Below are 27,960 nucleotides of genomic sequence, written 5' to 3'. Positions count from 1 at the left end.
TCAATAGTTATAGGGAAATGAAAAACTTTTGAAAATTTAAAATATGACCTTGACCTTTGACCTTGACCTATATTTTCAAGTTTTGGTCCAATGAACTCAAATCTGAAGACCCGCAGTCTTTACGACTTACGGTTCATGAGATTTATATGCATATCGAAAATTAAAATATTCAAGGGGAAATAACTCCTATAGTAAGTCACTGGATCGCTTCGGTTCAAATTATTTGAAGCTGTAACTTTTGGCAAGGAACATTTTAAAAAAAACCATTTGCCGCTAAGTCTTATAGTTTATGAGGAGTAGTGATAACAGTGTTTTTTGTAATTGGGGAGATAACTCCTATAAGGTAAACAGTAAACCTTGGTTATTCTAATACAAGATAGATATTATACCCCTGATACATGATACCAAAGATCATTTGGATATGTTGCGTACTTTTCTTGATTTTTGACTTTGAAAACGGACGAGGAAAAAGAATAATAATTAAACTGTCAATTGTTCTTGAACAATTGAGAGGTCTTTCCTTTTGTAATGTAAAATACATGTTCTAATAGACGTAGAATGTATTGAAAAGGTCAAGGTCAACCGTACAAAGCTTGAAAACCCACTAAAAATCCATTATATGAGGTTAAAAACACTTAATTCGCTATCTGGGACATGACCTTGACCTTTGACCTTTGTCAAGGTCATTAGTCCCCAATGTCATTGCTGAAGACCCCATGGGTCTAGGACCTTTGGTTACATAGTAAAAGCTGATTTTGTCTTTTCAGAAACCTAAAACAGGGGTTATGCCCCTTATTAAAAGGTCAAATCTCTTTGGTCAAAATGTAACAAAGTTGCGCCGTAATAACCCAAACATTTTCCACTATTTAAAACTTCTGTAAGTATAATGGTTTCTGAGATTATCCCATAACAAGGTGTTAGGTCAAAGGTCAAGGTCAACATACAAATTTGACCTTGAGGTATTTTTCAAAGATACATGAATTGATGATGAATGGTGAAGATCCTAGGTGTCTACGACTTACGGTTTCTGAGTTTTGGTGGCCAACCGACACCGGTTATTTTTCATAGGGGCATAACCCTACCAATGAGTCGTTGAATCTTTTCGATCCAAATGTAACGAAGAACCGGGGTCTGGTCCTGAACAAATTCCACCTTTTGTTTTTTGTCTACCTATTACGGTTACGGTGTTGGAACGATAACAAGGTTTTTGGGTTTCGGAGGGATTACTCCGAACCGACAAAATATTTCGACTCACAGGGTGAGTTCCAGATAGGTATTCATGACACCTATACAAAGTGTTAATATGAAAGCGACACGTCTTACGGTTAACGCGGCTAAATTTGTCAAAGTTTAACGGAAGAATAATAATAATAATTAAACTGTCAATTGTTCCTGAACAATTGAGAGGTCTTTCCTTTTGTAATGTAAAATACATGTTCCAACAGACGTAGAATGATTTTAAAACGTCAAGGTCAACCTTAAAAAGCTCGAAAACACACTAAAAATCCTTTAAATAAGGTTAAAAACACTAAATTCGCTATCTGGGACATGACCTTGACCTTTGACCTTTTGACCTTTGTCAAGGTCATTAGTCCCCAATGCCATTACTGAAGACCCCAGGGGTCTAGGACCTTTGGTTATATAGTAAAAGCTGATTTTGTCTTTTCAGAAACCTAAAACAGGGGTTATGCCCCTTATAGAAAGGTCAAATCTCTTTGGTCAAAATGTAACAAAGTTGCGCCATAATTACCCAAACATTTTCCACTATTTAAAACTTCTGTAAGTATAATGGTTTCTGAGATTTTTCCATAACAAGGTGTTAGGTCAAAGGTCAAGGTCAACATACAAATTTGACCTTGAGATATTTTTCAAAGATACATGAATTGATGATGAATGGTGAAGATCCTAGGTCTCTACGACTTACGGTTTCTGAGTTTTGGTGGTCCACCGACACCGGTTAATTTTCATAGGGGCATAACCCTACCAATGAGTCGTTGAATCTTTTCGATCCAAATGTAACGAAGAACCAAGGTCTGGTCCTGAACAAATTTCACCCTTTGTTTTTTTTCTACCTATTATGGTTACGGTGTTGGAACGATAACAAGGTTTTTTGGTTTCGGAGGGATTACTCCGAACCGACAAAATATTTCGACTAACAGGGTGAGTTCCAGATAGGTATTTATGACACCGATACAAAGTGTGAACATGAAAGTGACACGTCTTACGGTTTAGGCTGCTAACTTCGTCAAAGTTTGGCGGAAGAATAATAATAATAAATATAAATCAATTGCTTTAAAAAAGCAATTGTAGGGGGTCTTTCCACCTGTAAAATTAATTGAATTGGGGGGTGTTTGTTTGTTTGTTTGTTTGTTTGTTTGTTTGTTTGTTTGTTTCTGTATGGGGTCTATATTATTGTTACCGGAGAAGTTTCATGTTTAGTTTGGAAAGTTTTTCTTTTATTTTAGGTACAGCGCGCGCGCCACATCACGTGACACGGGTTTATAATAACGAAAAGATAGTCTTTTAATTTCTTTTTAGGTCGGGACGTTAAACAGACAACATGTGTAGAGATGGAATGTACACAATGTAATTTCTTTTGTCATTGTAGGAAATTGACATTTTGATCACAGGTCACGGGCAGTGCATGTTTTGGATTTAATCGATCCGGTGTAACTTTAAAACACATTTAATGATTATTTTCTGATAATGTACATTTTTCAGCACCTGTTTGTAACACAGATTAGTATTTCAATCTCGGAGCGGACATTTTATTGTAGGTTTTTACTGAGATTTACGGACCTAGCAAGCGATTTTTACAGCATTGCCATTTCTGTTCTCTAGGAAAAGCTTTGAGAGATATCTGCAACAAGTTTTTTTATAAACCTTTAGTACATGTATGCCCTGCTGACTGCAAATTTTGAGGTCGATTGTACTTGTAGTTTCAGAGTACATGTGGATTTTTTTTTTCAGAAGTGACGTAAGAACAATATTAAATTTCAATTTTTCTTGAATAATTGAGAGTTTGTTCCTTCAATAAACTGTCATGATTAAACAGTCATACAGATTGATTGATTGATTGATTGATTGATTGATTGATTGATTGATAAGTTGGTTAGTTGGTTGGTTGGTTGGTTAAACACGTTGGATAGGGTCAATTGAAACACGGAAAAAGAAACAAAGAAGATCTTGGACCCTATATTAAACACATGAGACGGAAACATGATTGATTGATCATGATCATGATTGATTGATTAGTTGATTGATTGATTAATTGATTAGTTGGTTGGTTGGTTGGTTAAACACGTTGGATAGGGTCAATTGAAACACGGAAAAAGAAACAAAGAAGATCTTGGACCCTATATTAAACACATGAGACGGAAACATGATTGATTGATCATGATCATGATTGATTGATTGGTTGATTGATTAATTGATTAGTTGGTTGGTTGGTTGGTTGGTTGGTTGGTTAAACACGTTGGATAGGGTCAATTGAAACACGGAAAAAGAAACAAAGAAGATCTTGGACCCTATATTAAACACATGAGACGGAAACATGATTGATTGATCATGATCATGATTGATTGATTGATTGATTGATTGATTGATTGATTGATTGATTAGTTGGTTGGTTGGTTGGTTAAACACATTGGATAGGGTCAATTGAAACACGGAAAAAGACACAAAGAAGATCTTGGACCCTATATTAAACACATGAGACGGAAACATGATTGGTTGATCATGATCATGATTGATTGATTGATTGATTGATTGGTTGGTTGGTTGGTTGGTTGGTTGGTTGAACCCTATAAGAAACACATGAGACGGAAACATGATTGATTGATTGATCATGATCATTATTGGTTGATTGATCATGATCATGATTGATTGATTGATTGATTGGTTGGTTGGTTGGTATGTTGGTTGGTTGGTTGGTTGGTTGGTTGGTTGAAATTCAAACACACATAAAACTGTTTAAATAGTGCCAAAACCACATAATTTGATGACCTTGACCTTTGACCTTGTAACCTTCGTCAAGGTCATTGCTCCACAAGGTCATTGCAAAAGACCCTATGGGTCAAGGACCTTTTGTTTAAGAGTTTTGCCTAAAAATGGCCTTTTAAAAACCATCGATGGGAGTTATGTCCCTTACATGATGGTAAAATCAATATAGTCATAATGTAAAAAAAGTTGCCCCTTGAAGTACCAAGCATTTTTCACTGCTTAATTTTTTTGTATCTATAACCGTTCAAGAGTTATAGGGAAATCAAAGACATATGAAAATCTAAAATATGACCTTGACCTTTGACCTTGACCTAATTTTCTAAGTTAGGAATCAGGGGACTCAAATAAAAAAATTCCAGGGTTATACGGTTAACGGTTTATGAGTTAAAAAAACATACCGACAAATTTATTCCAAAAAGATAGATAACTCCTATAAAATTTCTTCGAATCGCTTCGATCCAAATACGCCAAAAATTACTGAGGATGTAACGAACAATTTTGTAAAATAAATTTGTCATAATCTTTAACGGTTGCGAAGGAGATGCCATAACAAGGAAAACAGTGTTTGGGGAGATAACTCCTACAAAGAAAAGTATTCGTTTACGCAGGGTAAATTTCAAAAGCGCATAAACTGTTCGATATCATATACAAAATTTCTAAGCGACATATTGCGAAACAAATGTTTATCGCAAGAACAAAATTAGGCGGAAGAAAAAAAAAAAAATAATCAGAAGAAAAACAATAGGTCTTTCCACAGAAAAGTGGAAAGACCTAATTAAAATGTCAATTGTTCTTGAACAATTGAGAGGTCTTTCCTTTTCGAAATGTAAAGTACATGTTGCAATAGGCGTAGAATGCATTGAAAAGCTCTCAAACACACATAAAACCGCTAAAAATGACAAAAACAATAAATTCGATAATTTGGACATGACCTTGACTTTTGACCTTGTGACCTTTGTGAAGGTCATTAGTCCACAATGTCATTGTAAAAGACCCCATGGGTCTAGGACTTTTCGTTCAAGAGTTAAAGCTAATTTTACCTTTTCAGAAACCGTTAACGGCGGTTATGCCCCTTAAGAATATGTCAAATCCTTTCGGTCAAAATGTAAAAAAGTTGTGCCTCAGTCACCTTAACATTTTTCACTGTTTACTATTTCTGTAAGATTAACCGTTTTTGAGATATCGACTAAAAAGTTGAAAGGTCAAAGGTCAAGGTCAACCTTAAAAACACTTAAAACACACTCAAAATGCTTAAAATAAGGTCAAAAACACATAATTCGCTATCTGGGACATGACCTTGACCTTTGACCTTGTAACCTTTGTCAAGGTCATTAGTCCCCAATGTCATTGGTGAAGACCCCACGGGTCTAGGACCTTTGGTTATATAGTAAAAGCTGATTTTGTCTTTTCAGAAACCTAAATCAGGGGTTATGCCCCTTACAGAAAGGTCAAATCTCTTCGGTCAAAATGTAACAAAGTTGCGCCATAATGACCCAAACATTTTCCACTATTTAAAACTTCTGTAAGTATAATGGTTTCTGAGATTATCCCATAACAAGGTGTTAGGTCAAAGGTCAAGGTCAACATACAAATTTGACCTTGAGGTATTTTTCAAAGATACATGAATTGATGATGAATGGTGAAGATCCTAGGTGTCTACGACTTACGGTTTCTGAGTTTTGGTGGCCAACCGACACCGGTTAATTTTCAGAGGGGCATAACCCTACCAATGAGTCGTTGAATCTTTTCGATCCAAATGTAACGAAGAACCGGGGTCTGGTCCTGAACAAATTTCACCCTTTGTTTTTTTTCTACCTATTACGATTACGGTGTTGGAACGATAACAAGGTTTTTGGGTTTCGGAGGGATAACTCCGAACCGACAAAATATTTCGACTAACAGGGTGAGTTCCAGATAGGTATTCATGACACCGATACAAAGTGTGAACATGAAAGCGACACGTCTTACGGTTAACGCGGCTAAATTTGTCAAAGTTTGGCGGAAAAAGAATAATAATAATAATAAACAGAAGAAATACAGTAAGGTCTTTCCCTTTTGTAAAAGGAAAGACCTTAATTAAACTGAACAATTGAGAGGTCTTTCCTTTTTTAATGTAAAATACATGTTCCAACAGACGTAGAATGTATTGAAAAGGTCAAGGTCAACCTTAAAAAGCTCGAAAACACACTAAAAATCCTTTAAATAAGGTTAAAAACACTAAATTCGCTATCTGGGACATGACCTTGACCTTTGACCTTTTGACCTTTGTCAAGGTCATTGGTCCCCAATGCCATTACTGAAGACCCCAAGGGTCTAGGACCTTTGGTTATATAGTAAAAGCTGATTTTGTCTTTTCAAAAACCTAAAACAGGGGTTATGCCCCTTATAGAAAGGTCAAATCTCTTTGGTCAAAATGTAACAAAGTTGCGCCATAATGATCCAAACATTTTCCACTATTTAATACTTCTGTAAGTATAATGGTTTCTGAGATTATCCCATAACAAGGTGTTAGGTCAAAGGTCAAGGTCAACATACAAATTTGACCTTGAGGTATTTTTCAAAGATACATAAATTGATGATGATTGGTGAAGATCCTAGGTGTCTACGACTTACGGTTTCTGAGTTTTGGTGTTCCACCGACACCGGTAAATTTTCATAGGGGCATAACTCTACCAATGAGTCGTTGAATCTTTTCGATCCAAATGTAACGAAGAACCGGGGTCCGGTCCTGAACAAATTTCACCCTTTGTTTTTTCTCTACCTTTTACGGTTACGGTGTTGGAACGATAACAAGGTTTTTGGGTTTCGGAGGAATTACTCCGAACCGACAAAATATTTCGACTAACAGGGTGAGTTCCAGATAGATATTCATGACACCGATACAAAGTGTGAACATGAAAGCGACACGTCTTACGGTTAAGGCTGCTAACTTCGTCAAAGTTTGGCGGAAGAATAATAATAATAATAATAATAATAATAATAATAATAAACAGAAGAAATACAGTAAGGTCTTTCCTTATAGAAAAAGGAAAGACCTTAATTAAACTGTCAATTGTTCTTGAACAATTGAGAGGTCTTTCCTTTTGTAATGTAAAATACATGTTCAAATAGACGTAGAATGTATTAAAAAGCTTTAAAACACACTGAAAAACCTTTAAATAAGGTTAAAAACACCAAATTCGCTATATGGGACATGACCTTGACCTTTGACCTTTTGACCTTTGTCAAGGTCATTAGTCCCCAATGTCATTGCCGAAGACCCCATGGGTGTAGGACCTTTGGTTATATAGTAAAAGATGATTTTGTCTTTCCAGAAACCTAAAACAGGTGTTATGCCCCTTAAAAAAAGGTCAAATCTCTTCGGTCAAAATATAACAAAGTTGCGCCGTAATGACCCAAACATTTTCCACTATTTAAAACTTCTGTAAGTATAATGGTTTTTGAGTTGTTCTGATAACAAGGTGTTAGGTCAAAGGTCAAGGTCAACATACACATTTGACCTTGAGGTATTTTTGAAAGTCTCATGAATTGTTGATGAATGGTGAAGATCCTAGGTCTCTACGATTTACGGTTTCTGAGTTTTGGTGGTCCACCGACACCGGTTAATTTTCAAAGGGGCATAACCCTACCAATGAGTCGTTGAATCTTTTCGAATCAAATGTAACGAAGAACCGGGGTCTGGTCCTGAACAAAGTTCACCCTTCGTTTTTTTTCTATCTATTACGGTTACGGTGTTGGAACGATAACAAGGTTTTTTGGTTTCGGAGGGATTACTCCGAACCGACAAAATATTTCGACTAACAGGGTGAGTTCCGGATAGGTATTCATGACACCGATACAAAGTGAGAACATGAAAGCGACACGTCTTACGGTTTAGGCTGCTAACTTCGTCAAAGTTTGGCGGAAAAAGAATAATAATAAACAGAAGAAATACAGTAAGGTCTTTCCTTATAGAAAAAGGAAAGACCTTAATAATCAGAAGAAATACAGTAAGGTCTTTCCTTATAGAAAAAGGAAAGACCTTAATAAACAGAAGAAATACAGTAAGGTCTTTCCCTTTTGTAAAAGGAAAGACCTTAATAATAATAATAATAAACAGAAGAAATACAGTAAGGTCTTTCCTTATAGAAAAAGGAAAGACCTTAATTAAAATGTCAATTGTTCTTGAACAATTGAGAGGTCTTTCCTTTTCGAAATGTAAAGTACATGTTCCAATATGCGTAGAATGCATTGAAAAGCTCTCAAACACACATAAAACCGTTAAAAAATGACAAAAAACAATAAATTCGATAATTTGGACATGACCTTGACTTTTGACCTTGTGACCTTTGTGAAGGTCATTGGTCCAGAATGTCATTGTAAAAGACCCCATGGGTCTAGGACTTTTCGTTCAAGAGTTAAAGCTAATTTTACCTTTTCAGAAACTGTTAACGGCGGTTATGCCCCTTAAGAATATGTCAAATCCTTTCGGTCAAACTGTAAAAAAGTTGTGCCTCAGTCACCTTAACATTTTTCACTGTTTACTATTTCTGTAAGATTAACCGTTTTTGAGATATCGACTAAAAAGTTGAAAGGTCAAAGGTCAAGGTCAACCTTAAAAACATTTAAAACACACTAAAAATCCTTCAAATAAGGTCAAAAACACATAATTCGCTATCTGGGACATGACCTTGACCTTTGACCTTGTGACCTTTGTCAAGGTCATTAGTCCCCAATGTCATTGGTGAAGACCCCACGGGTCTAGGACCTTTGGTTATATAGTAAAAGCTGATTTTGTCTTTTCAGAAACCTAAATCAGGGGTTATGCCCCTTACAGAAAGGTCAAATCTCTTCGGTCAAAATGTAACAAAGTTGCGCCATAATGACCCAAACATTTTCCACTATTTAAAACTTCTGTAAGTATAATGGTTTCTGAGATTATCCCATAACAAGGTGTTAGGTCAAAGGTCAAGGTCAACATACAAATTTGACCTTGAGGTATTTTTCAAAGATACATGAATTGATGATGATTGGTGAAGATCCTAGGTGTCTACGACTTACGGTTTCTGAGTTTTGGTGGCCAACCGACACCGGTTAATTTTCATAGGGGCATAACCCTACCAATGAGTCGTTGAATCTTTTCGAATCAAATGTAACGAAGAACCGGGGTCTGGTCCTGAACAAATTTCACCCTTCGTTTTTTTTCTATCTATTACGGTTACGGTGTTGGAACGATAACAAGGTTTTTTGGTTTCGGAGGGATTACTCCGAACCGACAAAATATTTCGACTAACAGGGTGAGTTCCGGATAGGTATTCATGACACCGATACAAAGTGAGAACATGAAAGCGACACGTCTTACGGTTTAGGCTGCTAACTTCGTCAAAGTTTGGCGGAAAAAGAATAATAATAAACAGAAGAAATACAGTAAGGTCTTTCCTTATAGAAAAAGGAAAGACCTTAATTAAACTGTCAATTGTTCTTGAACAATTGAGAGGTCTTTCCTTTTGTAATGTAAAATACATGTTCCAATAGAAGTAGAATGTATTGAAAAGCTTTATTACACACTAAAAACCCTTTCAATAAGGTCAAAAAAACATAATCCGCTATTTGGGACATGACCTTGACCTTTGACCTGTTGACCTTTATTAAGGTCAATAGTCCCCAATGTCCTGAACATTTTGCACTATTTACTATTTCTGTAAGTATAATAGTTTTTGAGATATCCAATAAAAAGTGAAAGGTCAAAGGTCAAGGTCAACCTTAAAAAGCTTTAAAACACACTAAAAATCCTTCATATAAGGTTTAAAACACTAAATTTGCTATCTGGGACATGACCTTGACCTTTGACCTTTTGACCTTTGTCAAGGTCATTAGTCCCCAATGACATTACTGAAGACCCCAAGGATCTATGACCTTTGGTTATATAGTAAAAGCTGATTTTGTCTTTTCAGAAACCTAAAACAGGCTTTATGCCCCTTAAAAAAGGTCAAATCTCTTAGGTCACAATGTAACAAAGTTGCGCCATAATGACCCAAACATTTTCCACTATTTAAAACTTCTGTAAGTATAATGGTTTCTGAGATTATTCCATAACAAGGTGTTAGGTCAAAGGTCAAGGTCAACATACAAATTTGACCTTGAGGTATTTTTCAAACATACATGAATTGATGATGATTGGTGAAGATCCTAGGTGTCTACGACTTACGGTTTCTGAGTTTTGGTGGCTAACCGACACAGGTTAATTTTCATAGGGGCATAACCCTACCAATGAGTCGTTGAATCTTTTCGATCCAAATGTAACGAAGAACCGGGGTCTGGTCCTGAACAAATTTCACCCTTTGTTTTTTGTCTACCTATTACGGTTACGGTGTTGGAACGATAACAAGGTTTTTGGCTTTCGGAGGGATTACTCCGAACCGACAAAATATTTCGACTCACAGGGTGAGTTCCAGATAGGTATTCATGTCACCGATACAAAGTGTGAACATGAAAGAGACACGTCTTACGGTTAACGCGGCTAAATTTGTTAAAGTTTGGCGGAAAAAGAATAATAATAATAATTAAACTGTCAATTGTTCTTGAACAATTGAGAGGTCTTTCCTTTTGTAATGTAAAATACATGTTCTAATAGATGTAGAATGTATTGAAAAGCTTTAAAACACACTGAAAATCCTTTAAATAAGGTTAAAAACACTAAATTCGCTATATGGGACATGACCTTGACCTTTGACCTTTTGACCTTTGTCAAGGTCATTAGTCCCAAATGTCATTACTGAAGACCCCAAGGGTCTAGGACCTTTGGTTATATAGTAAAAGCTGATTTTGTCTTTTCAGAGACCTAAAACAGGCTTTATGCCCCTTAAAAAAAGGTCAAATCTCTTTGGTCGAAATGTAACAAAGTTGCGCCATAATGACCCAAACATTTTCCACTATTTAAAACTTCTGTAAGTATAATGGTTTTTGAGATTATCCCATAACAACGTGTTAGGTCAAAGGTCAAGGTCAACATACAAATTTGACCTTGAGGTATTTTACAAAGATACATAAATTGATGATGAATGGTGAAGATCCTAGGTGTCTACGACTTACGGTTTCTGAGTTTTGGTGGTCAACCGACACCGGTTAATTTTCATAGGGGCATAACCCTACCAATGAGTCGTTGAATCTTTTCGATCCAAATGTAACGAAGAACCGGGGTCTGGTCATGAACAAATTTCACCCTTTGTTTTTTTTCTACCTATTACGGTTACGGTGTTGGAACGATAACAAGGTTTTTTGGTTTCGGAGGGATTACTCCGAACCGACAAAATATTTCGACTAATAGGGTGAGTTCTGTATAGATATTCATGACACCGATACAAAGTGTGAACAAGAAAGCGACACGTCTTACGGTTACGGAGGCTAACTGCGTCAAAGTTTGGCGGAAGAATAATAATAATAATTAAACTGTCAATTGTTCTTGAACAATTGAGAGGTCTTTCCTTTTTTAATGTAAAATACATGTTCCAACAGACGTAGAATGTATTGAAAAGGTCAAGGTCAACCTTAAAAAGCTCGAAAACACACTGAAAATCCTTCAAATAAGGTCAAAAACACATAATTCGCTATATTGGACATGACCTTGACCTTTGACCTTTTGACCTTTGTCAAGGTCATTAGTCCCCAATGTCATTGCTGAAGACCCCATGGGTCTAGGACCTTTGATTATATAGCAAAAGCTGAATTTGTCTTTTCAGAAACCTAAAACAGGCTTTATGCCCCTTAAAAAAAGGTCAAATCTCTTCGGTCAAAATGTAACAAAGTTGCGCCGTAATGACCCAATCATTTTCCACTATTTGAATCCTCTGTAAGTATTAAGGTTGCTTAGATTATACCATAACAAGGTGTTAGGTCAAAGGTCAAGGTCAACATACACATTTGACCTTGAGGTATTTTTCAAAGTCACATGAATTGATGATGAATGGTGAAGATCCTAGGTGTCTACGACTTACGGTTTCTGAGTTTTGGTGGCCAACCGACACCGGTTAATTTTGATAGGGGCATAACCCTACCAATGAGTCGTTGAATCTTTTCGATCCAAATGTAACGAAGAACCGGGGTCTGTTCCTGAACAAATTCCACCCTTTGGTTTTTTTCTACCTATTATGGTTATGGAGTTTGAATGATAACAAGGTTTTTGGGTTTCGGAGGGATTACTCCGAACCGACAAAATATTTCGACTCACAGGGTGAGTTCCGGATAGGTATTCATGACACCGATACAAAGTGTGAACATGAAAGCGACACGTCTTACGGTTACGGAGGCTAACTTCATCAAAGTTTGGCGGAACAAAAAGAATAATAATAATAATAATAATAATAATAATAATAATCAGAAGAAATACAGTAAGGTCTTTCCCTTTAGTAAAAGGAAAGACCTTAATTAAAATGTCAATTGTTCTTGAACAATTGAGAGGTCTTTCCTTTTCGAAATGTAAAGTACATGTTGCAATAGGCGTAGAATGCATTGAAAAGCTCTCAAACACACATAAAACCGCTAAAAAATGACAAAAACAATAAATTCGATAATTTGGACATGACCTTGACTGTTGACCTTGTGACCTTTGTGAAGGTCATTGGTCCACAATGTCATTGTAAAAGACCCCATGGGTCTAGGACTTTTCGTTCAAGAGTTAAAGCTAATTTTACCTTTTCAGAAACCGTTAACGGCGGTTATGCCCCTTAAGAATATGTCAAATCCTTTCGGTCAAAATGTAAAAAAGTTGTGCCTCAGTCACCTTAACATTTTTCACTGTTTACTATTTCTGTAAGATTAACCGTTTTTGAGATATCGACTAAAAAGTTGAAAGGTCAAAGGTCAAGGTCAACCTTAAAAACACTTAAAACACACTCAAAATGTTTAAAATAAGGTCAAAAACACATAATTCGCTATCTGGGACATGACCTTGACCTTTGACCTTGTGACCTTTGTCAAGGTCATTAGTCCCCAATGTCATTGGTGAAGACCCCACGGGTCTAGGACCTTTGGTTATATAGTAAAAGCTGATTTTGTCTTTTCAGAAACCTAAATCAGGGGTTATGCCCCTTACAGAAAGGTCAAATCTCTTCGGTCAAAATGTAACAAAGTTGCGCCATAATGACCCAAACATTTTCCACTATTTAAAACTTCTGTAAGTATAATGGTTTCTGAGATTATCCCATAACAAGGTGTTAGGTCAAAGGTCAAGGTCAACATACAAATTTGACCTTGAGGTATTTTTCAAAGATACATGAATTGATGATGAATGGTGAAGATCCTAGGTGTCTACGACTTACGGTTTCTGAGTTTTGGTGGCCAACCGACACCGGTTAATTTTCAGAGGGGCATAACCCTACCAATGAGTCGTTGAATCTTTTCGATCCAAATGTAACGAAGAACCGGGGTCTGGTCCTGAACAAATTTCACCCTTTGTTTTTTTTCTACCTATTACGGTTACGGTGTTGGAACGATAACAAGGTTTTTGGGTTTCGGAGGGATAACTCCGAACCGACAAAATATTTCGACTAACAGGGTGAGTTCCAGATAGGTATTCATGACACCGGTACAAAGTGTGAACATGAAAGCGACACGTCTTACGGTTAACGCGGCTAAATTTGTCAAAGTTTGGCGGAAAAAGAATAATAATAATAATAATAATAATAATAATAAACAGAAGAAATACAGTAAGGTCTTTCCCTTTTGTAAAAGGAAAGACCTTAATAATTAAACTGTCAATTGTTCTTGAACAATTGAGAGGTCTTTCCTTTTGTAATGTAAAATACATGTTCAAACAGACGTAGAATTTATTGAAAAGCTTTAAAACACACTGAAAAACCTTTAAATAAGGTTAAAAACACCAAATTCGCTATATGGGACATGACCTTGACCTTTGACCTTTTGACCTTTGTCAAGGTCATTAGTCCCCAATGTCATTGCCGAAGACCCCATGGGTCTAGGACCTTTGGTTATATAGTAAAAGATGATTTTGTCTTTCCAGAAACCTAAAACAGGTGTTATGCCCCTTAAAAAAAGGTCAAATCTCTTCGGTCAAAATGTAACAAAGTTGTGCCGTAATGACCCAAACATTTTCCACTGTTTAAAACTTCTGTAAGTATAATGGTTTCTGAGATTATCCCATAACAAGGTGTTAGGTCAAAGGTCAAGGTCAACATACAAATTTGACCTTGAGGTATTTTTCAAAGATACATAAATTGATGATGATTGGTGAAGATCCTAGGTGTCTACGACTTACGGTTTCTGAGTTTTGGTGGTCAACCGACACCGGTTAATTTTCATAGGGGCATAACCCTACCAATGAGTCGTTGAATCTTTTCGATCCAAATGTAACGAAGAACCAGGGTCTGGTCCTGAACAAATTTCACCCTTTGTTTTTTTTCTACCTATTACGGTTACGGTGTTGGAACGATAACAAGGTTTTTGGGTTTCGGAGGGATTACTCCGAACTGACAAAATATTTCGACTCACAGGGTGAGTTCCGGATAGGTATTCATTACACCGATACAAAGTGTGAACATGAAAGCGACACGTCTTACGGTTATGGAGGCTAACTTCGTCAAAGTTTGGCGGAACAAAAATAATAATAATTAAACTGTCAATTGTTCTTGAACAATTGAGAGGTCTTTCCTTTTGTAATGTAAAATACATGTTCTAATAGATGTAGAATGTATTGAAAAGCTTTAAAACACACTGAAAATCCTTTAAATAAGGTTAAAAACACTAAATTCGCTATATGGGACATGACCTTGACCTTTGACCTTTTAACCTTTGTCAAGGTCATTAGTCCCAAATGTCATTACTGAAGACCCCAAGGGTCTAGGACCTTTGGTTATATAGTTAAAGCTGATTTTGTCTTTTCAGAGACCTAAAACAGGCTTTATGCCCCTTAAAAAAAGGTCAAATCTCTTTGGTCGAAATGTAACAAAGTTGCGCCATAATGACCCAAACATTTTCCACTATTTAAAACTTCTGTAAGTATAATGGTTTTTGAGATTATCCCATAACAACGTGTTAGGTCAAAGGTCAAGGTCAACATACAAATTTGACCTTGAGGTATTTTACAAAGATACATAAATTGATGATGAATGGTGAAGATCCTAGGTGTCTACGACTTACGGTTTCTGAGTTTTGGTGGTCAACCGACACCGGTTAATTTTCATAGGGGCATAACCCTACCAATGAGTCGTTGAATCTTTTCGATCCAAATGTAACGAAGAACCGGGGTCTGGTCCTGAACAAATTTCACCCTTTGTTTTTTTTCTACCTATTACAGTTACGGTGTTGGAACGATAACAAGGTTTTTGGGTTTCGGAGGGATAACTCCGAACCGACAAAATATTTCGACTAACAGGGTGAGTTCCAGATAGGTATTCATGACACCGATACAAAGTGTCAACATGAAAGCGACACGTCTTACGGTTAACGCGGCTAAATTTGTCAAAGTTTGGCGGAAAAAGAATAATAATAATAATAATAATAAATATAAATCAATTGCTTTAAAAAAGCAATTGTAGGGGGTCTTTCCCCCTGTAAAATTAATTGAATTGGGGGGGGGGGGGGTGTTTGTTTGTTTGTTTGTTTGTTTGTTTGTTTCTGTATGGGGTCTATATTATTGTTACCGGAGAAGTTTCATGTTTAGTTTGGAAAGTTTTTCTTTTATTTTAGGTACAGCGCGCGCGCCACATCACGTGACACGGGTTTATAATAACGAAAAGATAGTCTTTTTATTTCTTTTTAGGTGGGGACGTTAAACAGACAACATCTATAGAGATGGAATGTACACAATGTAATTTCTTTTGTCATTGTAGGAAATTGACATTTTGATGACAGTTCACAAGTAGTGCATGTTTTGGATTTAATTGATCCGGTGTAACTTTAAAACACATTTATTGATTATTTTCTGATAATGTACATTTTTCAGCACCTGTTTGTAACACAGATTAGTATTTCAAACTCGGAGCGGACATTTTATTGTAGGTTTTTACTGAGATTTACGGACCTAGCAAGCTATTTTTACAGCATTGCCATTTCTTTTCTCTAGGAAAAGCTTTGAGAGATATCTGCACCAAGTTTTTTTATAAACGTTTAGTACATGTATGCCCTGCTGACTGCAAATTTTGAGGTCGATTGTACTTGTAGTTTCAGAGAACATGTGGATTTTTTTTCAGAAGTGACGTAAGAACAATATTAAATTTCAATTTTTCTTGAATAATTGAGAGTTTGTTCCTTCAATAAACTGTCATGATTAAACAGTCATACAGATTGATTGATTGATTGATTGATTGATTGATTGATTGATTGATTGATTGATTGATTGATTGATAAGTTGGTTAGTTGGTTGGTTGGTTGGTTGATTGGTTGGTTGGTTAAACACGTTGGATAGGGTCAATTGAAACACGGAAAAAGAAACAAAGAAGATCTTGGACCCTATATTAAACACATGAGACGGAAACATGATTGATTGATCATGATCATGATTGATTGATTAGTTGATTGATTGATTAATTGATTAGTTGGTTGGTTGGTTGGTTGGTTGGTTGGTTAAACACGTTGGATAGGGTCAATTGAAACACGGAAAAAGAAACAAAGAAGATCTTGGACCCTATATTAAACACATGAGACGGAAACATGATTGATTGATCATGATCATGATTGATTGATTGGTTGATTGATTGATTAATTGATTAGTTGGTTGGTTGGTTGGTTAAACACGTTGGATAGGGTCAATTGAAACACGGAAAAAGAAACAGAAGATCTTGGACCCTATATTAAACACATGAGACGGAAACATGATTGATTGATCATGATCATGATTGATTGATTGATTGATTGATTGATTGATTGATTGATTGATTGATTAGTTGGTTGGTTGGTTGGTTGGTTGGTTGGTTAAACACATTGGATAGGGTCAATTGAAACACGGAAAAAGACACACAAAGAAGATCTTGGACCCTATATTAAACACATGAGACGGAAACATGATTGATTGATCATGATCATGATTGATTGATTGGTTGATTGATTGATTAATTGATTAGTTGGTTGGTTGGTTGGTTGGTTAAACACATTGGATAGGGTCAATTGAAACACGGAAAAAGACACAAAGAAGATCTTGGACCCTATATTAAACACATGAGACGGAAACATGATTGGTTGATCATGATCATGATTGATTGATTGATTGATTGATTGGTTGGTTGATTGGTTGGTTGGTTGGTTGGTTGGTTGAACCCTATAAGAAACACATGAGACGGAAACATGATTGATTGATTGATCATGATCATTATTGGTTGATTGATCATGATCATGATTGATTGATTGATTGATTGATTGGTTGGTTGGTTGGTTGGTTGGTTGGTTGGTTGGTATGTTGGTTGGTTGGTTGAAATTCAAACACACATAAAACTGTTTAAATAGTGCCAAAACCACATAATTTGATGACCTTGACCTTTGACCTTGTAACCTTCGTCAAGGTCACTGCTCCACAAGGTCATTGCAAAAGACCCTATGGGTCAAGGACCTTTTGTTTAAGAGTTTTGCCTAAAAATGGCCTTTTAAAAACCATCGATGGGAGTTATGTCCCTTACATGATGGTAAAATCAATATAGTCATAATGTAAAAAAAGTTGCCCCTTGAAGTACCAAGCATTTTTCACTGCTTAATTTTTTTGTATCTATAACCGTTCAAGAGTTATAGGGAAATCAAAGACATATGAAAATCTAAAATATGACCTTGACCTTTGACCTTGACCTAATTTTCTAAGTTAGGAATCAGGGGACTCAAATAAAAACATTCCAGGGTTATACGGTTAACGGTTTATGAGTTAAAAAAACATACCGACAAATTTATTCCGAAAAGATAGATAACTCCTATAAAATTTCTTCGAATCGCTTCGATCCAAATACGTCAAAAATTACTGAGGATGTAACGAACAATTTTGTAAAATAAATTTGTCATAATCTTTAACGGTTGCGAAGGAGATGCCATAACAAGGAAAACAGTGTTTGGGGAGATAACTCCTACAAAGAAAAGTATTCGTTTACGCAGGGTAAATTTCAAAAGCGCATAAACTGTTCGATATCATATACAAAATATCTAAGCGACATATTGCTAAACAAATGTTTATCGCAAGAACAAAATTAGGCGGAAGAAAAAAAAAAAAATAATCAGAAGAAAAACAATAGGTCTTTCCACAGAAAAGTGGAAAGACCTAATAATATGGAAAAAACTGGAGTTGTCGTTCGTTTTACGTTGATAGAATAGATAGCACACAACCTACATTCAGTTGTAAGTGGAGGGTTAAAAAAAAAAGGGGGGGGGGCAAAAGGGGGTCTCGGGGAGATTTTTTTTTTTTTATTAACGGAACAGAATGGTTAAAAAGGTTTTTTACAATATAAATCAATTGCTTTAAAAAAGCAATTGTAGGGGGTCTTTCCCCCTGTAAAATTAATTGAATTGGGGGGGGGGGGGGGGGGTGTTTGTTTGTTTGTTTGTTTGTTTGTTTGTTTCTGTATGGGGTCTATATTATTGTTACCGGAGAAGTTTCATGTTTAGTTTGGAAAGTTTTTCTTTTATTTTAGGTACAGCGCGCGCGCCACATCACGTGACACGGGTTTATAATAACGAAAAGATAGTCTTTTTATTTCTTTTTAGGTGGGGACGTTAAACAGACAACATCTATAGAGATGGAATGTACACAATGTAATTTCTTTTGTCATTGTAGGAAATTGACATTTTGATGACAGTTCACAAGTAGTGCATGTTTTGGATTTAATTGATCCGGTGTAACTTTAAAACACATTTATTGATTATTTTCTGATAATGTACATTTTTCAGCACCTGTTTGTAACACAGATTAGTATTTCAAACTCGGAGCGGACATTTTATTGTAGGTTTTTACTGAGATTTACGGACCTAGCAAGCTATTTTTACAGCATTGCCATTTCTTTTCTCTAGGAAAAGCTTTGAGAGATATCTGCACCAAGTTTTTTTATAAACGTTTAGTACATGTATGCCCTGCTGACTGCAAATTTTGAGGTCGATTGTACTTGTAGTTTCAGAGAACATGTGGATTTTTTTTCAGAAGTGACGTAAGAACAATATTAAATTTCAATTTTTCTTGAATAATTGAGAGTTTGTTCCTTCAATAAACTGTCATGATTAAACAGTCATACAGATTGATTGATTGATTGATTGATTGATTGATTGATTGATTGATTGATTGATTGATTGATAAGTTGGTTAGTTGGTTGGTTGGTTGGTTGATTGGTTGGTTGGTTAAACACGTTGGATAGGGTCAATTGAAACACGGAAAAAGAAACAAAGAAGATCTTGGACCCTATATTAAACACATGAGACGGAAACATGATTGATTGATCATGATCATGATTGATTGATTAGTTGATTGATTGATTAATTGATTAGTTGGTTGGTTGGTTGGTTGGTTGGTTGGTTAAACACGTTGGATAGGGTCAATTGAAACACGGAAAAAGAAACAAAGAAGATCTTGGACCCTATATTAAACACATGAGACGGAAACATGATTGATTGATCATGATCATGATTGATTGATTGGTTGATTGATTGATTAATTGATTAGTTGGTTGGTTGGTTGGTTAAACACGTTGGATAGGGTCAATTGAAACACGGAAAAAGAAACAGAAGATCTTGGACCCTATATTAAACACATGAGACGGAAACATGATTGATTGATCATGATCATGATTGATTGATTGATTGATTGATTGATTGATTGATTAGTTGGTTGGTTGGTTGGTTGGTTGGTTGGTTAAACACATTGGATAGGGTCAATTGAAACACGGAAAAAGACACACAAAGAAGATCTTGGACCCTATATTAAACACATGAGACGGAAACATGATTGATTGATCATGATCATGATTGATTGATTGGTTGATTGATTGATTAATTGATTAGTTGGTTGGTTGGTTGGTTGGTTAAACACATTGGATAGGGTCAATTGAAACACGGAAAAAGACACAAAGAAGATCTTGGACCCTATATTAAACACATGAGACGGAAACATGATTGGTTGATCATGATCATGATTGATTGATTGATTGATTGATTGGTTGGTTGATTGGTTGGTTGGTTGGTTGGTTGGTTGAACCCTATAAGAAACACATGAGACGGAAACATGATTGATTGATTGATCATGATCATTATTGGTTGATTGATCATGATCATGATTGATTGATTGATTGATTGATTGGTTGGTTGGTTGGTTGGTTGGTTGGTTGGTATGTTGGTTGGTTGGTTGAAATTCAAACACACATAAAACTGTTTAAATAGTGCCAAAACCACATAATTTGATGACCTTGACCTTTGACCTTGTAACCTTCGTCAAGGTCACTGCTCCACAAGGTCATTGCAAAAGACCCTATGGGTCAAGGACCTTTTGTTTAAGAGTTTTGCCTAAAAATGGCCTTTTAAAAACCATCGATGGGAGTTATGTCCCTTACATGATGGTAAAATCAATATAGTCATAATGTAAAAAAAGTTGCCCCTTGAAGTACCAAGCATTTTTCACTGCTTAATTTTTTTGTATCTATAACCGTTCAAGAGTTATAGGGAAATCAAAGACATATGAAAATCTAAAATATGACCTTGACCTTTGACCTTGACCTAATTTTGTTAGGAATCAGGGGACTCAAATAAAAACATTCCAGGGTTATACGGTTAACGGTTTATGAGTTAAAAAAACATACCGACAAATTTATTCCGAAAAGATAGATAACTCCTATAAAATTTCTTCGAATCGCTTCGATCCAAATACGTCAAAAATTACTGAGGATGTAACGAACAATTTTGTAAAATAAATTTGTCATAATCTTTAACGGTTGCGAAGGAGATGCCATAACAAGGAAAACAGTGTTTGGGGAGATAACTCCTACAAAGAAAAGTATTCGTTTACGCAGGGTAAATTTCAAAAGCGCATAAACTGTTCGATATCATATACAAAATATCTAAGCGACATATTGCTAAACAAATGTTTATCGCAAGAACAAAATTAGGCGGAAGAAAAAAAAAAAAATAATCAGAAGAAAAACAATAGGTCTTTCCACAGAAAAGTGGAAAGACCTAATAATATGGAAAAAACTGGAGTTGTCGTTCGTTTTACGTTGATAGAATAGATAGCACACAACCTACATTCAGTTGTAAGTGGAGGGTTAAAAAAAAAAGGGGGGGGGGCAAAAGGGGGTCTCGGGGAGATTTTTTTTTTTTTATTAACGGAACAGAATGGTTAAAAAGGTTTTTTACAATATAAATCAATTGCTTTAAAAAAGCAATTGTAGGGGGTCTTTCCCCCTGTAAAATTAATTGAATTGGGGGGGGGGGGGGGGGGTGTTTGTTTGTTTGTTTGTTTGTTTGTTTGTTTCTGTATGGGGTCTATATTATTGTTACCGGAGAAGTTTCATGTTTAGTTTGGAAAGTTTTTCTTTTATTTTAGGTACAGCGCGCGCGCCACATCACGTGACACGGGTTTATAATAACGAAAAGATAGTCTTTTTATTTCTTTTTAGGTGGGGACGTTAAACAGACAACATCTATAGAGATGGAATGTACACAATGTAATTTCTTTTGTCATTGTAGGAAATTGACATTTTGATGACAGTTCACAAGTAGTGCATGTTTTGGATTTAATTGATCCGGTGTAACTTTAAAACACATTTATTGATTATTTTCTGATAATGTACATTTTTCAGCACCTGTTTGTAACACAGATTAGTATTTCAAACTCGGAGCGGACATTTTATTGTAGGTTTTTACTGAGATTTACGGACCTAGCAAGCTATTTTTACAGCATTGCCATTTCTTTTCTCTAGGAAAAGCTTTGAGAGATATCTGCACCAAGTTTTTTTATAAACGTTTAGTACATGTATGCCCTGCTGACTGCAAATTTTGAGGTCGATTGTACTTGTAGTTTCAGAGAACATGTGGATTTTTTTTCAGAAGTGACGTAAGAACAATATTAAATTTCAATTTTTCTTGAATAATTGAGAGTTTGTTCCTTCAATAAACTGTCATGATTAAACAGTCATACGGATTGATTGATTGATTGATTGATTGATTGATTGATTGATTGATTGATTGATTGATTGATAAGTTGGTTAGTTGGTTGGTTGGTTGGTTGATTGGTTGGTTGGTTAAACACGTTGGATAGGGTCAATTGAAACACGGAAAAAGAAACAAAGAAGATCTTGGACCCTATATTAAACACATGAGACGGAAACATGATTGATTGATCATGATCATGATTGATTGATTAGTTGATTGATTGATTAATTGATTAGTTGGTTGGTTGGTTGGTTGGTTGGTTGGTTAAACACGTTGGATAGGGTCAATTGAAACACGGAAAAAGAAACAAAGAAGATCTTGGACCCTATATTAAACACATGAGACGGAAACATGATTGATTGATCATGATCATGATTGATTGATTGGTTGATTGATTGATTAATTGATTAGTTGGTTGGTTGGTTGGTTAAACACGTTGGATAGGGTCAATTGAAACACGGAAAAAGAAACAGAAGATCTTGGACCCTATATTAAACACATGAGACGGAAACATGATTGATTGATCATGATCATGATTGATTGATTGATTGATTGATTGATTGATTGATTAGTTGGTTGGTTGGTTGGTTGGTTGGTTGGTTGGTTAAACACATTGGATAGGGTCAATTGAAACACGGAAAAAGACACACAAAGAAGATCTTGGACCCTATATTAAACACATGAGACGGAAACATGATTGATTGATCATGATCATGATTGATTGATTGGTTGATTGATTGATTAATTGATTAGTTGGTTGGTTGGTTGGTTGGTTAAACACATTGGATAGGGTCAATTGAAACACGGAAAAAGACACAAAGAAGATCTTGGACCCTATATTAAACACATGAGACGGAAACATGATTGGTTGATCATGATCATGATTGATTGATTGATTGATTGATTGGTTGGTTGATTGGTTGGTTGGTTGGTTGGTTGGTTGAACCCTATAAGAAACACATGAGACGGAAACATGATTGATTGATTGATCATGATCATTATTGGTTGATTGATCATGATCATGATTGATTGATTGATTGATTGATTGGTTGGTTGGTTGGTTGGTTGGTTGGTTGGTATGTTGGTTGGTTGGTTGAAATTCAAACACACATAAAACTGTTTAAATAGTGCCAAAACCACATAATTTGATGACCTTGACCTTTGACCTTGTAACCTTCGTCAAGGTCACTGCTCCACAAGGTCATTGCAAAAGACCCTATGGGTCAAGGACCTTTTGTTTAAGAGTTTTGCCTAAAAATGGCCTTTTAAAAACCATCGATGGGAGTTATGTCCCTTACATGATGGTAAAATCAATATAGTCATAATGTAAAAAAAGTTGCCCCTTGAAGTACCAAGCATTTTTCACTGCTTAATTTTTTTGTATCTATAACCGTTCAAGAGTTATAGGGAAATCAAAGACATATGAAAATCTAAAATATGACCTTGACCTTTGACCTTGACCTAATTTTCTAAGTTAGGAATCAGGGGACTCAAATAAAAACATTCCAGGGTTATACGGTTAACGGTTTATGAGTTAAAAAAACATACCGACAAATTTATTCCGAAAAGATAGATAACTCCTATAAAATTTCTTCGAATCGCTTCGATCCAAATACGTCAAAAATTACTGAGGATGTAACGAACAATTTTGTAAAATAAATTTGTCATAATCTTTAACGGTTGCGAAGGAGATGCCATAACAAGGAAAACAGTGTTTGGGGAGATAACTCCTACAAAGAAAAGTATTCGTTTACGCAGGGTAAATTTCAAAAGCGCATAAACTGTTCGATATCATATACAAAATATCTAAGCGACATATTGCTAAACAAATGTTTATCGCAAGAACAAAATTAGGCGGAAGAAAAAAAAAAAAATAATCAGAAGAAAAACAATAGGTCTTTCCACAGAAAAGTGGAAAGACCTAATAATATGGAAAAAACTGGAGTTGTCGTTCGTTTTACGTTGATAGAATAGATAGCACACAACCTACATTCAGTTGTAAGTGGAGGGTTAAAAAAAAAAGGGGGGGGGGCAAAAGGGGGTCTCGGGGAGATTTTTTTTTTTTTATTAACGGAACAGAATGGTTAAAAAGGTTTTTTACAATATAAATCAATTGCTTTAAAAAAGCAATTGTAGGGGGTCTTTCCCCCTGTAAAATTAATTGAATTGGGGGGGGGGGGGGGGGGTGTTTGTTTGTTTGTTTGTTTGTTTGTTTGTTTCTGTATGGGGTCTATATTATTGTTACCGGAGAAGTTTCATGTTTAGTTTGGAAAGTTTTTCTTTTATTTTAGGTACAGCGCGCGCGCCACATCACGTGACACGGGTTTATAATAACGAAAAGATAGTCTTTTTATTTCTTTTTAGGTGGGGACGTTAAACAGACAACATCTATAGAGATGGAATGTACACAATGTAATTTCTTTTGTCATTGTAGGAAATTGACATTTTGATGACAGTTCACAAGTAGTGCATGTTTTGGATTTAATTGATCCGGTGTAACTTTAAAACACATTTATTGATTATTTTCTGATAATGTACATTTTTCAGCACCTGTTTGTAACACAGATTAGTATTTCAAACTCGGAGCGGACATTTTATTGTAGGTTTTTACTGAGATTTACGGACCTAGCAAGCTATTTTTACAGCATTGCCATTTCTTTTCTCTAGGAAAAGCTTTGAGAGATATCTGCACCAAGTTTTTTTATAAACGTTTAGTACATGTATGCCCTGCTGACTGCAAATTTTGAGGTCGATTGTACTTGTAGTTTCAGAGAACATGTGGATTTTTTTTCAGAAGTGACGTAAGAACAATATTAAATTTCAATTTTTCTTGAATAATTGAGAGTTTGTTCCTTCAATAAACTGTCATGATTAAACAGTCATACAGATTGATTGATTGATTGATTGATTGATTGATTGATTGATTGATTGATTGATTGATTGATAAGTTGGTTAGTTGGTTGGTTGGTTGGTTGATTGGTTGGTTGGTTAAACACGTTGGATAGGGTCAATTGAAACACGGAAAAAGAAACAAAGAAGATCTTGGACCCTATATTAAACACATGAGACGGAAACATGATTGATTGATCATGATCATGATTGATTGATTAGTTGATTGATTGATTAATTGATTAGTTGGTTGGTTGGTTGGTTGGTTGGTTGGTTAAACACGTTGGATAGGGTCAATTGAAACACGGAAAAAGAAACAAAGAAGATCTTGGACCCTATATTAAACACATGAGACGGAAACATGATTGATTGATCATGATCATGATTGATTGATTGGTTGATTGATTGATTAATTGATTAGTTGGTTGGTTGGTTGGTTAAACACGTTGGATAGGGTCAATTGAAACACGGAAAAAGAAACAGAAGATCTTGGACCCTATATTAAACACATGAGACGGAAACATGATTGATTGATCATGATCATGATTGATTGATTGATTGATTGATTGATTGATTGATTAGTTGGTTGGTTGGTTGGTTGGTTGGTTGGTTAAACACATTGGATAGGGTCAATTGAAACACGGAAAAAGACACACAAAGAAGATCTTGGACCCTATATTAAACACATGAGACGGAAACATGATTGATTGATCATGATCATGATTGATTGATTGGTTGATTGATTGATTAATTGATTAGTTGGTTGGTTGGTTGGTTGGTTAAACACATTGGATAGGGTCAATTGAAACACGGAAAAAGACACAAAGAAGATCTTGGACCCTATATTAAACACATGAGACGGAAACATGATTGGTTGATCATGATCATGATTGATTGATTGATTGATTGATTGGTTGGTTGATTGGTTGGTTGGTTGGTTGGTTGGTTGAACCCTATAAGAAACACATGAGACGGAAACATGATTGATTGATTGATCATGATCATTATTGGTTGATTGATCATGATCATGATTGATTGATTGATTGATTGATTGGTTGGTTGGTTGGTTGGTTGGTTGGTTGGTATGTTGGTTGGTTGGTTGAAATTCAAACACACATAAAACTGTTTAAATAGTGCCAAAACCACATAATTTGATGACCTTGACCTTTGACCTTGTAACCTTCGTCAAGGTCACTGCTCCACAAGGTCATTGCAAAAGACCCTATGGGTCAAGGACCTTTTGTTTAAGAGTTTTGCCTAAAAATGGCCTTTTAAAAACCATCGATGGGAGTTATGTCCCTTACATGATGGTAAAATCAATATAGTCATAATGTAAAAAAAGTTGCCCCTTGAAGTACCAAGCATTTTTCACTGCTTAATTTTTTTGTATCTATAACCGTTCAAGAGTTATAGGGAAATCAAAGACATATGAAAATCTAAAATATGACCTTGACCTTTGACCTTGACCTAATTTTCTAAGTTAGGAATCAGGGGACTCAAATAAAAACATTCCAGGGTTATACGGTTAACGGTTTATGAGTTAAAAAAACATACCGACAAATTTATTCCGAAAAGATAGATAACTCCTATAAAATTTCTTCGAATCGCTTCGATCCAAATACGTCAAAAATTACTGAGGATGTAACGAACAATTTTGTAAAATAAATTTGTCATAATCTTTAACGGTTGCGAAGGAGATGCCATAACAAGGAAAACAGTGTTTGGGGAGATAACTCCTACAAAGAAAAGTATTCGTTTACGCAGGGTAAATTTCAAAAGCGCATAAACTGTTCGATATCATATACAAAATATCTAAGCGACATATTGCTAAACAAATGTTTATCGCAAGAACAAAATTAGGCGGAAGAAAAAAAAAAAAATAATCAGAAGAAAAACAATAGGTCTTTCCACAGAAAAGTGGAAAGACCTAATAATATGGAAAAAACTGGAGTTGTCGTTCGTTTTACGTTGATAGAATAGATAGCACACAACCTACATTCAGTTGTAAGTGGAGGGTTAAAAAAAAAAGGGGGGGGGGCAAAAGGGGGTCTCGGGGAGATTTTTTTTTTTTTATTAACGGAACAGAATGGTTAAAAAGGTTTTTTACAATATAAATCAATTGCTTTAAAAAAGCAATTGTAGGGGGTCTTTCCCCCTGTAAAATTAATTGAATTGGGGGGGGGGGGGGGGGGTGTTTGTTTGTTTGTTTGTTTGTTTGTTTGTTTCTGTATGGGGTCTATATTATTGTTACCGGAGAAGTTTCATGTTTAGTTTGGAAAGTTTTTCTTTTATTTTAGGTACAGCGCGCGCGCCACATCACGTGACACGGGTTTATAATAACGAAAAGATAGTCTTTTTATTTCTTTTTAGGTGGGGACGTTAAACAGACAACATCTATAGAGATGGAATGTACACAATGTAATTTCTTTTGTCATTGTAGGAAATTGACATTTTGATGACAGTTCACAAGTAGTGCATGTTTTGGATTTAATTGATCCGGTGTAACTTTAAAACACATTTATTGATTATTTTCTGATAATGTACATTTTTCAGCACCTGTTTGTAACACAGATTAGTATTTCAAACTCGGAGCGGACATTTTATTGTAGGTTTTTACTGAGATTTACGGACCTAGCAAGCTATTTTTACAGCATTGCCATTTCTTTTCTCTAGGAAAAGCTTTGAGAGATATCTGCACCAAGTTTTTTTATAAACGTTTAGTACATGTATGCCCTGCTGACTGCAAATTTTGAGGTCGATTGTACTTGTAGTTTCAGAGAACATGTGGATTTTTTTTCAGAAGTGACGTAAGAACAATATTAAATTTCAATTTTTCTTGAATAATTGAGAGTTTGTTCCTTCAATAAACTGTCATGATTAAACAGTCATACAGATTGATTGATTGATTGATTGATTGATTGATTGATTGATTGATTGATTGATTGATTGATAAGTTGGTTAGTTGGTTGGTTG

This window comes from Mytilus galloprovincialis, chromosome 3, assembly GCF_965363235.1.
Source record: "Mytilus galloprovincialis chromosome 3, xbMytGall1.hap1.1, whole genome shotgun sequence".
In the NCBI taxonomy this organism is placed as follows: Eukaryota; Metazoa; Mollusca; class Bivalvia; order Mytilida; family Mytilidae; genus Mytilus; species Mytilus galloprovincialis.
The sequence above is the reverse complement of the archived record's forward strand: the minus strand, read 5'-3'. Positions refer to the sequence as shown.